The 14,450-nt window shown below is 42.6% G+C and overlaps 1 long non-coding RNA gene across 1 annotated transcript; it reads right to left on the reverse strand.

The window, feature by feature from the left end:
* Positions 1-911: 911 nt before the first annotated feature.
* On the reverse strand, positions 912-14,105 carry LOC140598367 (uncharacterized). The gene is made up of 4 exons (XR_012000760.1): positions 13,538-14,105; positions 7,742-7,800; positions 3,480-3,574; positions 912-1,808 (listed from the first exon to the last, which is right to left on the reverse strand). It is a non-coding gene; the product is annotated as an uncharacterized lncRNA (long non-coding RNA).
* Between the last annotated feature and the right edge of the window lie 345 nt (positions 14,106-14,450).

The following is a 14,450-nucleotide window of genomic DNA, read 5'->3' on the forward strand; positions in this document are numbered from 1 at the left end:
CAAGCCTGAGCAGAAACACTATGTTAGCTTTATTTTTGGGTAGGCTTGCCTCAAGTGGTGGCAAAGAAGAGCAGCTGGAGTGCCAGGTTCATATGCCACCAGCTTTGTTACCATCACAGAAAGACGTTTCCTTTTTCCCAAGAAGACCATGAAATTTCCAAAGCTGTTGCTCATTAGCCCAGCATGGCCATGTGGTAGGACTGTGACCTTGATTGGCCAGGCTTGGGGGAGGTAACTACTTTCAAGGCCTTGGACTGAGACTGGGGGAGAAGTGATTCCTCAAGGAAACCTGATTCCTGTCATCTCAGAGGAGCGTGTGAGTGCTGAGCAGCTAAAACCTCACATTTCCACACTTCCTGACTTGGAAATAATGTGATTGGGTATAAGTCAAAGCCAGAACCTAAAATAAAGAATCAGTCACCTAAGGTCTTCACGTAATTGCCAATGTTCCTAGAAAGTGGGGTTTCCCCCAGCCTATTCTAGAACATTTCCTAAGATAAAGTATGCTCAAGCACTGGGCTCTGGAAAAGTAACCACATGATTGACAAACGTATGGCCTGGAAGCTGGGGGAAGGGCAGGGAGGAGGCTGAGAGAGAAGGCTCACGTCCTTTTGGCCACAGACAGTATTAGCATAAGGGAGGAAATGTAGCAAGAACTAAAATCATGAAGTGGGTTTTTTTTTTTTTTTACAAAATATAAAAAAAAAAAAGATACAGCATCTGCATTAATATATAGCCTCATGAAAACCCAAGTAATTTCTGTCATTCTGATATTTTTAGGAGAACCGACTTTCTAAATTCCTTATCATTTTCTAAGTTATGAGGTCATCTAACCAGGTGACAGACTCTTCCCCATCAGGTAAATCTCCTCTCATCTTTCAGTGCTACCTCTCAAAGGATCTTTCCAGCTTCATGTGGGGAGAGATCCTTTTTCCTCTCTTCCTCGTCAGCATTTCTGCTTTGGGTCCTATCTCTGTGGTAGCACTTGTCACAAGGCACAGTGATTTTTTGCTTGGCCAAGAAGCTCTGTCAGGTAGGAGCTGTGAGATTTGAGGCGCAGCATTTGACTTCTCTGAAACACAAACTGGGACACTTCCTTCCACCCAGAGATGCTGCCAGAATTAAATCAACCGATGCATGAAAAACTCTTGGCGTGCTATGTGGCACATAGGCGGAGAGTGGTAAATATTAGCAAGTAGCATTTTGGTGTTTATTCTCATTTAAATAATAGTAATTATTATTATTATGTCCCTTATTCAGTGGTGAACTCCTTGAGGGCTGCGAATGTTCTGAGGCCATAGTAGGTATCCTATATATGTGGGTAGGGTGGGAAGGAGAAACAGAGGAGAAGGGATAGGAGCATAAAGGAAGAGAAGAAATGGAGGGAAAAGTAGGGAAGAGGGAAATATGGGAACAGCTAAGCAGGTGGTACTGCTGGGTTTGCCTAGAAGTAACAGCAATGTAGCCAGAACTGGCCAATCTAGCTAGGAAGGATCTTAATGTTTTGGAGATGAGGAAATGGAAGGAGCAAAAAATGTGGAGGAGCAGGTCTAAACCATTGTGTTGGCAGAAGTAGGGCTGGAGTCCAGGCTCTGCGAGTTCTCCTCCTCACATTCACTGCTGTCCCTTGGGTTATCCTCTCCATTCTCCTTAGTCAGTGTCAGGGCAACCACACGGCTTGATAAAGCTTAGCTAACCTCTGCCACTAGATGAATAGGTCATTTCCCGTCCATCCTCAGGTGGAGAGTGAGGAGAACATAGGTATGCGGTAGGAATTTAATGGTATCTGTATCATTTCAGTGGTTCTCCTGTGAAAACCAGAAGACAACCATTAAGGAGTAACACAGTCCTTAATCCAGTAGGCACCAAGGGACCAAACCCTACTGCAACCATGAAGAATCTTGACTCTAGGTGCAAGCGATGAGGCAATGAAAGAGGTACCGTGTACATCTCTCGAACACAGGTTTGAACTCACCTGCCTACGAGGATTACTGCCTTCCTTGGGAAATGGGCATGCATTTAGATGATCAAAGAACCAAAACAGAGCACCTGCAGCCCATCCTGAATGGAGCATCAGAAAAGAAATCCATCCCTGTGTGAGTGGATTTGGTTCCTCAGAAACTAATGAAATTAATAGGAAGACTTGAAGGGCATGTGTGAAAGGGGATGTAGGAATGAGCTTGAGACAAGAGAGCCACTCTGAGGATTGTAATGTCTGTAATATACTTAAAATATTTCATCATAGGTGGTGTGTTCTCATGTATGCATTTCAGAGTTATGTGATAGCCTAGATATTGTTGTTTGTCCTAATTGAGAATTTACATCCTAGGGTGGAAACCTGTACTCCAGAAACAGCTACTGCAAAGGCTTCCATGATCTTTATCTCTGATCAACAGCAGAGGCTTTACCAGTTGTCATAATTAATGTTAGAAATAAGTTTCTGTTAAAAAAAAAAAAAGAAAAAAAGAGATAGGTTTCTGTTGATGCAGTTGGTGGCTTTTCAATTAGCATGCATAATGGATGCTACCAATGCAGTTTCATTAGTAAGATTACTAGTGGTAAAGATGTGTAGACTTTAGAGTAGCTCCCTGCCCTTGCTTGAGAATAATATAAAAAAACTATGCAGTCCTGTAGTTCTTAGTGATGCAATCCTACGCCCAGAATTGAATTCCAAAGATAGTTGCTGGAAGTTTATAAGATTGATTGAAATCTGCTCCTAGAATATCGTCATGCTTTTCTGAAATGATGATGCGATGTCAGAAGCTGTAGCAGCCATGCCTTAACTATGAAGGATAAAAGCTAATATGTTGAGTGTATTAATTATCCAATACTGCTTCATGAAAGGGAGGTATTAGACAAAATGACCTCCAAAGGCCGAAGGGGCTATAAGACTGAAGAATAAGGCTGACAAGTACAGCCTGGCAAGAAATGGTTTATTAAAGGGACTTACAGGTCTTGGCTGGTGGCAAGAGAAGATTTTTGCAACCTCACCTCCTATAAAATCTGTTTTGACCTGTTTTCATTGCCCTAAAGGCTGGGAGACCACCCAGAAGGAGAATGTTTGAGAATGATAGTCATATCTCCAGCACAGATCAGGGACGTTATGCTCCAAGAGTGTACTTAAGGGTGTGGTTAAACAAAAAGGAAGAATGGTAGGGCTGGGGGTAGGGGTAGGGTGTGTGTGCTTAAAAAGGCTTCAGGTCATTGAGGGGTTATCATGGCAGATTTGTCCAAGATGGCATCAATCTGGTTCACATAAATACTCCCTAATAAATTACCCCCAAACTCAGTGGCTTAAAATAACAAAAGTCTTCCATGGTTTCTGTGATCTTGGAATTTGGGACAGCTTCTGGATTAGGAGTTTCTCATGAGGTAATAAGAACATGTTGGATGGAGGTATAGTTATTTGAAGGTTTGACTACAGCTGGAGGACCCACTTCCAAGATGGCTCACTCACATGGCTGGCAAATTGGTACTACCTGCTAAAGGGAGGGCTCGATTTCTCTCCATGTCAGCTGCTCCATGTGGCACAGGCTTCCTCACAATGTGTGGTCAGGGTTCCCAGGTAAGCATCCTGTAAGAGAGAGCCAAGTGGAAACCATATCCTTTTTTGTAACCTGGCATCACATAGCATTACTTCCACCTTACTCTGTCGACTGGGATCAACAGTCTACAACTCCTACCTAGATTTGAGAGGAGAGAACATAGACCCCACCTCTTGGTAGGAGAAGTGTCAGTCATATTGTATGAAGAGCATGTGTTGTAGAAGAAATATATAGGAGTGGCCGTCTTTGGGAAATATAATCTGCCACACTGTCCTAGTCTGCTGGAGTCGCCGTAACAAATACCACAGCCTGGGTGGTTCACACAACATATGTTTATTTCTCACATTCTGGAGGCTGGAGGTCCAAAATCAGGGTGCTAGAATGATCAAGTTCTTGGTGAGGGCCCACTTTTTGGTCATCTTCATGTAGTCTTTCCTTGATAGGTGCACACAGAAAGAAAGATTCCCCGCCCCCCCCTCCTCCTCTTTTTATAATGACATCATGAGGGCCTCACCCTCATCGCCTTATCTAATCCGAATAACCTCCCAAAAGTCTCACTTCCAAGTACCATGGCACTGGGGGTTAGTTTCAACATAAGAGACATACATTACGTAAAGATGGTAAAGAGAAAAGGTAGAAAACACCTAGGTCCTTGATACCATCATTGTGCTTCTGAAATAATCAACTTTGGAAACACTTCCAAAGATGTCTTATTTAATAAGATAGTACATTTTCTTCATGGATTTATTTGGTTATTCTATTATTATAGCTAAAAGGTATTTTACTTGGAATAAAAGCTAGAGCAGAAGATTGGGTTCAGATTTCTCCAAGGCTATTTAGATGATAGGACTCTAACCTGCAGAGCATTTAATCTCATCCATTTATTCAACAGATGTTTATCAATGGTCTTCAATGTGCCAACCAGGTACTGTTTAAGATGCTAGGGATGCATTAGTGAGTAAAACAGATAGAAACCCCTGTCATCATGTAGCTAACATTCTATTACGTGTTCTGTGGTCTCTGTGTATATAAGGCTGGTGGTGGGGTGGGTAGCAAGTGAGAAACCAGATAAATAATTAAAATGATGTGAGTGGTAAGGAGTGCTGGGAAGAAAGATGAAGCAGAGAAGGAGAATACCATGGCTGGGGACATCCCCATGCAAAAGGCGACATTGAGTAAAGACTTGAGGGAAGTAAGGGAGTGAACCATGTCTGAAGGCCCAGGTGGGAACAGAGGAGCAGTGGTCAGTGGATCTGGGGACTGAAGATAGTAAGAAATGAGGACAGAAAGCTCATGAGAGGTGGGAGGAAATTGTGTAGTGATATGGGAAGTCATTTGAGCTTTTGATTAGAGTTAACATGATCTGACTTATTTTTAATAGGATCACTTTGGCTGCTGCATTGAGAATCAGATCAAAGAGGAGTAAGGATGCAAGCAGGAAAGGTAGGTGGGAAGCTACTGGAAAGATTAGGAGCAATGGAGTGCAAGAAGAGCTCAGATTTTTGATATGTTTTGTGAGCATTTCCTGACGGATTGGAAGAACGAATATGGGAGAAAGAGGGGTGGCAAGGATGACCCCATGGTTTGGGCCTGAACAGTGTTGACAATGCTATGGCTGCAAAAACGGCCATTGGACCACTAGTCACACAACTTAGTGGTGTAAACAACAGCAACATTGCTCACAAATCTGCAGTTTGGGCAGGGCTCTGAGGGAACAGCTTGCTTCTGCTCAATGTCAGTCAAGGCAGCTCCAATGTTGGGGGCTAGCTTCATCTGGGAGTTTGCCCACTCGCTTATGTGAGTTGATGCTGATTGTTGGCTAAGGTTGGGCCATCTACATGTGGCCTTTCCATATGGCTGCTTGGCTTCCTCACACCATGATGGCTGGGTTCCAAGGTTCCAGTTGTGAGTGGCTTCAGAGAGAGAGAGCTAGGTAGAACCTGTACCAAGTTATTTTTCCCCAAAAGCATTTTTAAAATTTTAATTCCATTATAATTAACATACACTATTATATTAGTTTCAGATGTACAATATAGTGATTCAACAATTCTATGTTCCTTGGCGCTCATCGTGATAAGTGTACTCTCTTAATTCCCATCACCTATTTCACCCATCCCCACCCACCTCCCCTCTGCTAACCACCAGTTTGTTCTCTATAGTTAAGAGTGTGTTTTTTGGGTTCGTCTCTTTTTTCTTTCTTTGTTTTGTTTCTTAAATTCTATGTAGGAGTGAAATCAAATCATTGTCTTTCTCTGACTTATTTCGGTTAATATTATGTCCTGTAGATCCATCCATGTTGTTGCAAATGGCAAACTTATTCTTTTTATGGTTGAATAATATTCCATTACATATATATATATATATATATATATATATATATATATATATACCACATCTTCTTCATCTAATGATAGACATTTGGGCTGCTTCTGTAATTTGGCTATTGTAAATAATGTTGCAATTAAACATAGGGCTGCATGTATCTTTTTGAATTAGTATTTTATATTCTTTGGGTAAATACCCAGTAGTGGAATTACTGGATCGTATGGCAATTCCTATTTTTAATTTTTTGAAGAACCTCCATACTGTCTTCCACAGTGGCTGCACCAGTTTACATTACCACCAACAGTACACAGGGGTTTCTTTTGCTCCACATCCTTGCCAACACTTGTTGTTTTTTTGTATTATTTATTTTAGCCATTCTGACAGGTATGAAGTGATCTCTTTGTGGCTTTGCTTTGCATTTGCTGATACTAAGTCCTGTTGAGCATCTTTTCATGTGTCTGTTGGCCATCTGGCTGTCTTCTTTGCAGAAATGTCTGTTCATGTCTTCTGCCCATTTTTTAATTGTTTTTTTTTTTTGGCATTAAGTTGTGTAAGTTCTTTACATATTTTGGATACTAACCCCTTACTAGATATGTCATTTGCAAATATGTTCTCCCATTCAGTAGGTTGTCTTCTAGTTTTGTTAATTATTTTCTTTGTTGTGTGGAAGTTTTTTATTTTGATATAGTCCCAATAGTTTATTTTTGCTTTTGTATCCCTTGCTTTGCAAGGCATATCTAGAAAAATGTTGCTATGGCCAGAGAGATTACTGCTTCTGCTCTATTCCAGGATTATTATGGCTTCAGGTCTCACACTTAGGTCTTTCATCCATTTTAAATTTACTTTTGTGTATGATGTAAGAAAGTGGTCTAGTTTCATTGTTCTGCATGTAGCTGTGCAGTTTTCCAACACTGTTTATTGAAGAGACTGTCTTTCTATTGCATATTCTTGCCTCCTTTGCCAAAGATTAAGTGACCATAGAGTTGTAGGGTTATCTCTGGCCTCTTTATTCTGTTCTATTGGTCTATGTGTCTATTTTTGTACCATTACCTTATTGTTTTGATTATTGGAGCTTTTTCGTATATCTTGAAATCTGGGAATGTAATACCTCCAGTTTTGTTCCTTTTCAAGATTGATTTGTCTATTTGGGATATTTTGTGTTCCATACAAATTTTAAGATTATGTGTTCTAGTTCTGTGAAAAATGCTGTTGGTATTTTGTGTATCAAACTTTTGACATCATCATGGAAGTCTTGTGTCACTTCTGATACATGTTTTGCATCAAGGCAGTCATTTCTGCCAAGAGTTGAAGAAAAGGAAATAAACTCCATTTCTTCATGGGAGAGTGGCAAGAGCACATGAGAGTGGATATATTATCGTGGGATTCTTGGAATATAAAATTTGCCACAGAAGAAATAGCTATCTACTGACATGAAGAAAACTACAGACTGAGAAGTTTGGAGTGGGGTGAGATCAGAAGCTGATGTCAGGAGTTTGAGATAATTTTGACATGCCCCTTGGACTTTCATATGGAGAAATCAGGCAGGCAGGTGGATATGTGAACTTCGAGGTCAGGGAGTACCATTAGGGTCTAGTTAATATTTAAAATCAGAAAGGCAGATACTATGACTAAGGAAGTGAGTGTAGATAGAAAAGAATGTGACCCAAGCACTGAGTTCTGGGGCAGCCCGACATTTAGTAATAAGGGAAATGGGCAGGTAAGGCGAGACCAGGGAGATGGTTTGGTGCCCCAGAAGCCAGGTAAGAAAGATGTCGAAGGAGGAGGCAGTGAGCTCACCGTTGTTTTCAAAGTCTTGCAATTTATGATTCTGTGATGGTAAACACCTGAAAAGATATTATTAGTATTCCTACCTCAAGCTGTTAGGTTCTGTCAATCCAAATTTTTCTCCCATCTGCTGGATCAGAAGCTTCTGCAGGGCAAGGATATTAGCTTTAGTCACCTCTGGACCCTCTAAGGAATTATCATGGTGTTATCCACACAACTGATTCTTAATAAGTGAGGGTGAACAGAAATTGGCAACAAAGAGAGACCACAAGAGTTAAAATACCTTAAAAGGGCAGTTATAAGCTTGAGAAAATAGTTGGTTCTAATTATTTATGGTAGTTGTGTTCTATAAAGTTTCTGTGAACATTGAATTAGTAAACACTGAACCATTGCTCCTAGTGGAAATACGAGGTTAGATTCCTGCCAGCCTCTGGTCACAACAGTTGCCTCCACCCATCAATACATAACCTTGTTTTATGTATGTTTCTGCTTAAGGCACTTTATTATATACTGTTGATTCATCAACACTGAACTCATGGCCAACAGCACTGTAACCCAGGCCTACACGGAGCTTGTATACCACGTGTAATCTCCCCTAAGGCCCCTTCCAGCTTTGTGCTTAGGAGCACTAGCCAGCACTTCGGCACATGCTTGGAGCCACTTTACACCAGGAAATCACCAACAAAAGTCACTAAAACATGGAAAACATGACACAAAATAGACTGTAAGAAAGGATATTTGTTTGTAGAAAGAATGGAAACAAAAAGGTAGAGCACTCCTTTGTTTGAACTCAGCTGCCTTCCTTGGACCTCAGCTAGAAAGGAGTGCATTGCATACTTCAACTTTTTGCTGTCTCTCATGACCCCAGAAGGACAGGGAGGATTGACTTGGGGATAATAGTTATATTCCAGCCAGTAGACACCTTTGCAGATATGGAATCTGTGAATCATGAAGATGAGTGGATCTAACTTGTCGTAATCTGAATGTAAAGAGCCAAAGAACAAGGATCTGGGGTGCCTGGGTGGCTCAGTGGTTGTCTGCCATCGGCTCAGGTTGTGATCCCAGGATCCTGGGATTGAGTCCCACATAAGGTTCCCTTTGGGGAGCCTGTTTCTCCCCCTGCCTCTGCCTCTGCTCCTCTCTGTGTGTCTCTCATGAATAAATAAATGAAATCTTAAAAAACAAAACAAAAACAAAAAACAAGGATCTTATAGCTTTTTCTCTGTACATCTATTTGGAAGGGATTGTAACTTCTGTATATTTTAAGATATCGTTATTTGGGGCTTAACGCCTTACACAAACAACTCGAATTATATAGTTTGTTTTGAAATCAGATTTTATTACTTTAAAAATGGCTTGACATTTCTGAGTCTCTTCACTTTGGTCCACATATTCTTCCTATATTCCCATAAAGTGGATGGTCTGAGGAAGTTTTTCTATTCAGGCATCGAGGTCATGGAACAGAATAAGTTGGCATACTCATTTAACACTCTTGGGGAAGACAGGCTCCTCCAGAGAGAGACCGTGTTGCAGAGTCTACCTCTACCGTGGCTCACAGCCAGTAGAATCCCACCGTAGTACAAAGGTGTTTGCCTGTGTAGGTTTTTAATACTGAGTCCGTGGCAACGTTCAAAAGTTCCCTGGAAGACTCAAAACCCCATGATTGGGCCAGGCAGTTGAAAGTTGGGAAAAGTACAAACTAAATAGTATTTATGGAGATTGAGCCAGATAGTACTGGCATTCCCAGGAGAGGCAATCACTTCTCTCCCAGAAGCTGCCGTGAGCTTCCCATGAAAGAAAAGTCAGATTTGGCTTGACAGGAGAAGATACCTTGATCTTTTGGTTTTATTTTATTTAATTCATTCATTCATTCACTCATTCACTCATTTTGGTTTTAATAAGCGATTTCCGAAATAGCTAAATTTAAGAAGAAAATGAAAAGTAAAATGAACAGAAAAGTGAATTCCAAATTCCTTTAAAAATGCCCTTCTGATTTTTTCATGGAATACTTTTTTTGTACAGCTAAGGAAAAGCGAATTCATCACCTTTTCTGGTATCCTCAAACTATTTGTTTTCTGATTCCTAAAAAAAAAGTTATTTAGCTCATAGAAGAGTGACATGGCTGGCTGCTCAAATACCCACTGGCTGCTCGGAGCTGGGGAACCTTCTGGGGAAGCTTAAGGGCAGACCCGAGGACATGGCTCTGAGTCCAGTTCCTGTTGGAAGTTGCTGCAAAGCAAGTGCAAGATAACGTGGGGACTCTCTGGGAAACAGAGCAGCATCTACCTTGCCATTAGGCTGATCGGCTTTCTTCCTCCTCCTCCTCTTTCCTTAAAATGTTAAGTCCTCCCGCCAAGGTAATATCTGGGCTTGTGCAGAAGCAAGAAGTGAGGCAGAAAGCCAGCGCACTTGTTTTGCCTAGAGGTTAATCTTGAACTCTCAGAGGAGCACTTAATATCCTGTGGAAGCAACACCCTCCAAATACAGCAACCCTGCCATTCTGGGAGCCAGACTGCCATTGACCTGAGCGTGCCCAGTCACGAAAGATTTTGGAAAAGGCCCTTGAGGAAAAGGCAGTCCCAAAGTCCATCCACTCTCCTTGGGCCGGAGAGCTGGGCGGATTAAGGAGGAGGCAAGGTTTAAGCTTTAAAACTCCACTGGAATAAACTAGAAATGCGATGTCAGTTAAGTAAGGGTTTTACTTCCAACTGTTCCCATGGAACTCAGAGGATCCTTAATGCCAACTTCACCATTGCCATTCTCCTCAGGGAAGCCTTCCTTTTTGTGATGTCTCCATGCAAGCGGTGGGCCACAGTGGTAGGGGACCTCAGTCTCCCCACCACCTGAGTCTACAGGGAGAGGTCACAGACAGCTGACCTGGGAAGCAGAGTAACGCACCTAAGATGCTATTCCTTGGGAATGAGGGGGTTCTTTCTTTCTTTTTCTTTCTTTCTTCTTTCTTTCTTTCTTTCTTTCTTTCTTTCTTTCTTTCTTTCTTTCTTCTTTCTTCTTTCCTTGTTTTAGATTTTATTTATTCATGAGAGACACACAGAGAGAAGCAGAGACACAGGCAGAGGGAGAAGTAGGCTCCCTGTGGGGGATCCCAGGACCCTGGGATCATGCCCTGAGCCAAAGGCAGACGTTCAACCACTGAGTCACCCAGGTATCCCGGTTCTTCTTCTTCTTCTTCTTTTTTTATTACCTAAATGATATACCCATTAATATGTCTCACTAAATGGTCTGGATTAGAAAATTGCCCATCATAAGTATATGTAGCCATTTCTCATTTTGAATTATGAAGAAAGAAGTATACAATTTTCATTCATAGAAGTTTCTCACCTGTGCTCATGTTGAACAAATATGCTTTCAAGGAGAGCAACATTATTGACTATCTTAGGAGGCCTGTTTCTCTGTCTGGCCCTCCTGGTCTGACTGTTACTGGGTTCCTTTACTATCCTCAATGGCTAGGGGTGGATGATCAGAAATAGCACGTCTGGTTTACAAAAGCCAAGCGTTCCAGTGAGTGCTCTCTTGCTCTCAGGCTAGGGTAATTAACTATTATGCTTTTTCCTGGACTCAGAGTGGTCAGTGCTAAACCCAGGAAAGTCCCTGGATGAGTTTGATCACCTTATTTCAGTGTGGAGGGAAGCCAGCAGAGTAAAGGATTTGTCAATATGGGCTCAAGCTGATTGCCTGGGTTAGGACCACTCTCCACAATTTAACTTGCCATGTAACCATGCTCCACTTACCCTCCCTGCTCCTCAGTTTCACACCTAAACACTGGAAAAAAATAACATCTACCTTTTAGGGACGTTGTGAAGCCAAAATGAAATAATTATGCACATAGGAAGGGCTCATGAGTGCTGGCTATCATTGCTGTAATTATTACAATTTGAAGATACAACAGAAGCAGTGAAGCCTGTGAGTAAAACAGCAACTGGTATACCTGATGTGAGCCCAGAGCTATCAAGAAATGGTCAAATAACGTTCACGATGGCTTGAGGGGATGGGAGAGTGTTGGATTCTGTTCTTCCTTTTGGAAGTTGTTTATCAAAATGGATTTTACTTTGAAAAGTTTGAGTGCTTTATAGGGGCAAGTTTCCATTATCTGGAAAATCCAGACAGGTGGGTTTCTTGGAGAGGGGAGGCACAACTCTGCCATGCTCAAGGCTCTGCAGACCTCTAAGTGTCCTCGATGGGGTGTCAGACAGCACAGGGGTGAAGGGAGCCTGTGGTTTGTCCCTCCCGGGGCATGGTATCAGGCTGCAGACCCTTGGCATATGCTGTGGAAAATTCTCCCACACTGGCACTGGGCTCCAGACACATGTGTTTTAGATCAGTGTTAATAGAGTCGGCTTCTGAGGCTCTTACTTCCTGTCATTTGGTCTGCAGAATTTTTGCTGAGTCATTTGACCTCATCCATCTTCTGAAACAGTAATCAGCCGACCAGAGGAAACTGTTGTGAGCACACAGCTTGTTGAAAACCTGATCCAACCAATATGCCCAGATCATATACTGCAGTGCCCTGCATTCAGTTAGGGTCCTAGAACTCACTGGGAGCGGTAGCGCCCAGCTTTGTCCACAAAGCATTGGCTTTCTAGCGGGAAGGACAGGTCCATGTCCTAGGACTATAAGCCAGACATTAAAAAGTTTTATAAGCAAAAACATAAACTATGTGACTGGGTAGCACAGAATAATTCATTCTGTCTGGGGAGAATTGCAAAGGAAGGCACACGGAGCTAGGCTTTGGAGACAAAGCAGAACATGCATGGACAAGACAGGACAGGAATATTTGGGCAGAGGGTATGTAGAAGCCAGAAAACATGTGCAGGTTCATTGCATCAGCTCGTGTACCCAGCATGTTGGACTGGACCACAGGAAGCACCAAAGGGGGTTTGGTGGGAGAGCAGTTGGGCCAGCTCATGGAGGACGGAGTGAATGCACGACTGCAGAGTCAACACCTGCTTCCACATGAAGAGGAAAGGCTTTCGAGCCAGGGGGTGGTAGGATCACAGCGAGGGCGCCTCGGAAGAATGCCTTGGTCAAGGAGGGAGTCTGTGGGCGGTTATACGTAAAGGGCAGGAAGACAGGACAGGGCAGAGGGCTTAGTCATGTATGCAGGTAAGAGCTGATGAGGCCTGAACTTTGGAAGTCACAGAGAGAATGGAAAGGAGGGAAGGGAAGACACTAAAAGAAACTCTGGGAGGCAGAAAGAGAGGACTGATCTCCATTTGTCTACATCTGAGCTCCACTGTGGGAACTAAGCGGGGAAGGGCAGCAGGTTGTGCAGCTGAGGGGAAGGGGGTTGGTTAACCTAGAGAAAGAGCTGGTCCACACTTTAGTGATAGCTCATCTGTACATGAGAGACACCGGGCACAACTGTTTCCTGATCTCCTCCAAAAAAGGCTCAAGTTAAGATCTGGAGGGTATAGAGGAGATATGAAGAAAGAATATGTAATTGGGGAAAGAGAGGCAGAGAGCAGGAAGTGTTTTATCTTCAGGATGGTTTTGTTTCTGAGCCTCGATCTCTGCGTCACTTCCTGGAAATGGGAAGACATGCTTCCCTCCATCTCCCTTACTGGAAGCCATCTCAGTCCCTCCTTGGTCAGCAGTTTCCTCTTTGAACAGAAAAGTCAGCATCACTGTTGCTTAAGGGAAAACCAAAAAGCCCTGGATATGAATTCACCTTTGGAAATAGCTGTACAAAATTCCTTTGTGAATTTAAAATCAGTATATGGGACATAACAGGTATAATGGGGTTTGTGATGGTATTAACCATCAAAATCAAATCTCCTGAAGTGACTCATGACGGAATGCCACTTCAAAGCAGCTTTGGCAGGAAAAAGGGCATATTGTGAGATTATGGGGGCATCTGCACTCACCCAAGACAGGGAGTCACTGAGAATCACTGAATGCCAAGAGCTCCATTCAGTCCTGGCTTCTGCTTCTCCCAAATCGGTGGTCTTCTCTCTCCCTGCAGGTTGACCATCACCAGCTCAACCACCACACAGCACCTAAATGGCCTGTGTATAGGTCACAAAGCCAGTTCATGTCTCTTTATCTTAATTCCAATTTCCTGGGGACTCCGTTCCACCTGGGCCAATAATCTACGTAGCTCAAGAGTAGCTGCTGAAAGGCGTGCACTGCTGGGCAGAGCAGGCGCAGTTCTCAGGCCAAAGGGTCACGGGCTAGACAGCCACCACCTGAAGTCCCTTTAAAAATCATGACAGGTCAAAACACTAACCTTGTCTGAGTCTGTGGCAGGTAGGGTGTTTAAAATGCCGAGACCAGGAATATGTTAATGAAGATAAAAAACTTCTAGCACAAAATCACTGAGAAAAATCACCATCTAGAGTCGTAGAATCATATGATGTAATCAAGTTATCTATTAATGAGGTCACCCATGAAAACACTGACCAGCCTTTGGCATTCTTGAAACTTTGGAAGAGTCAACCAGTCATTACTGTTCTGTGAACACACAGGAGCTGCCACTTCTGAACCTTCTTCAACCCTCAGGTTGTGGCAGCTTTGTTTTAATCATGTCACTTCCCTTCTCAGAAGTCGTATGTATTTCTATTTCGTCATCTTAAGCTTTTGTCAAGAGCTTCAAGGCCCATACCATCACATCACACCACATTCCATCCTAACCCATTCCTTTTCATTCTTGTTGCTTATCTCATGTCGTATGGAGTTTCGGTGGTTTCACCTCTAGGTGGGCTATAGTGTACATTCCTCTGTCTCACCCCTGAAGATTCTGATTCTGGGCCACAGAAGTCTGTATCTATATACACACAT

Source organism: Vulpes vulpes, chromosome 3, assembly GCF_048418805.1.
Source record: "Vulpes vulpes isolate BD-2025 chromosome 3, VulVul3, whole genome shotgun sequence".
Taxonomy (NCBI): Eukaryota; Metazoa; Chordata; class Mammalia; order Carnivora; family Canidae; genus Vulpes; species Vulpes vulpes.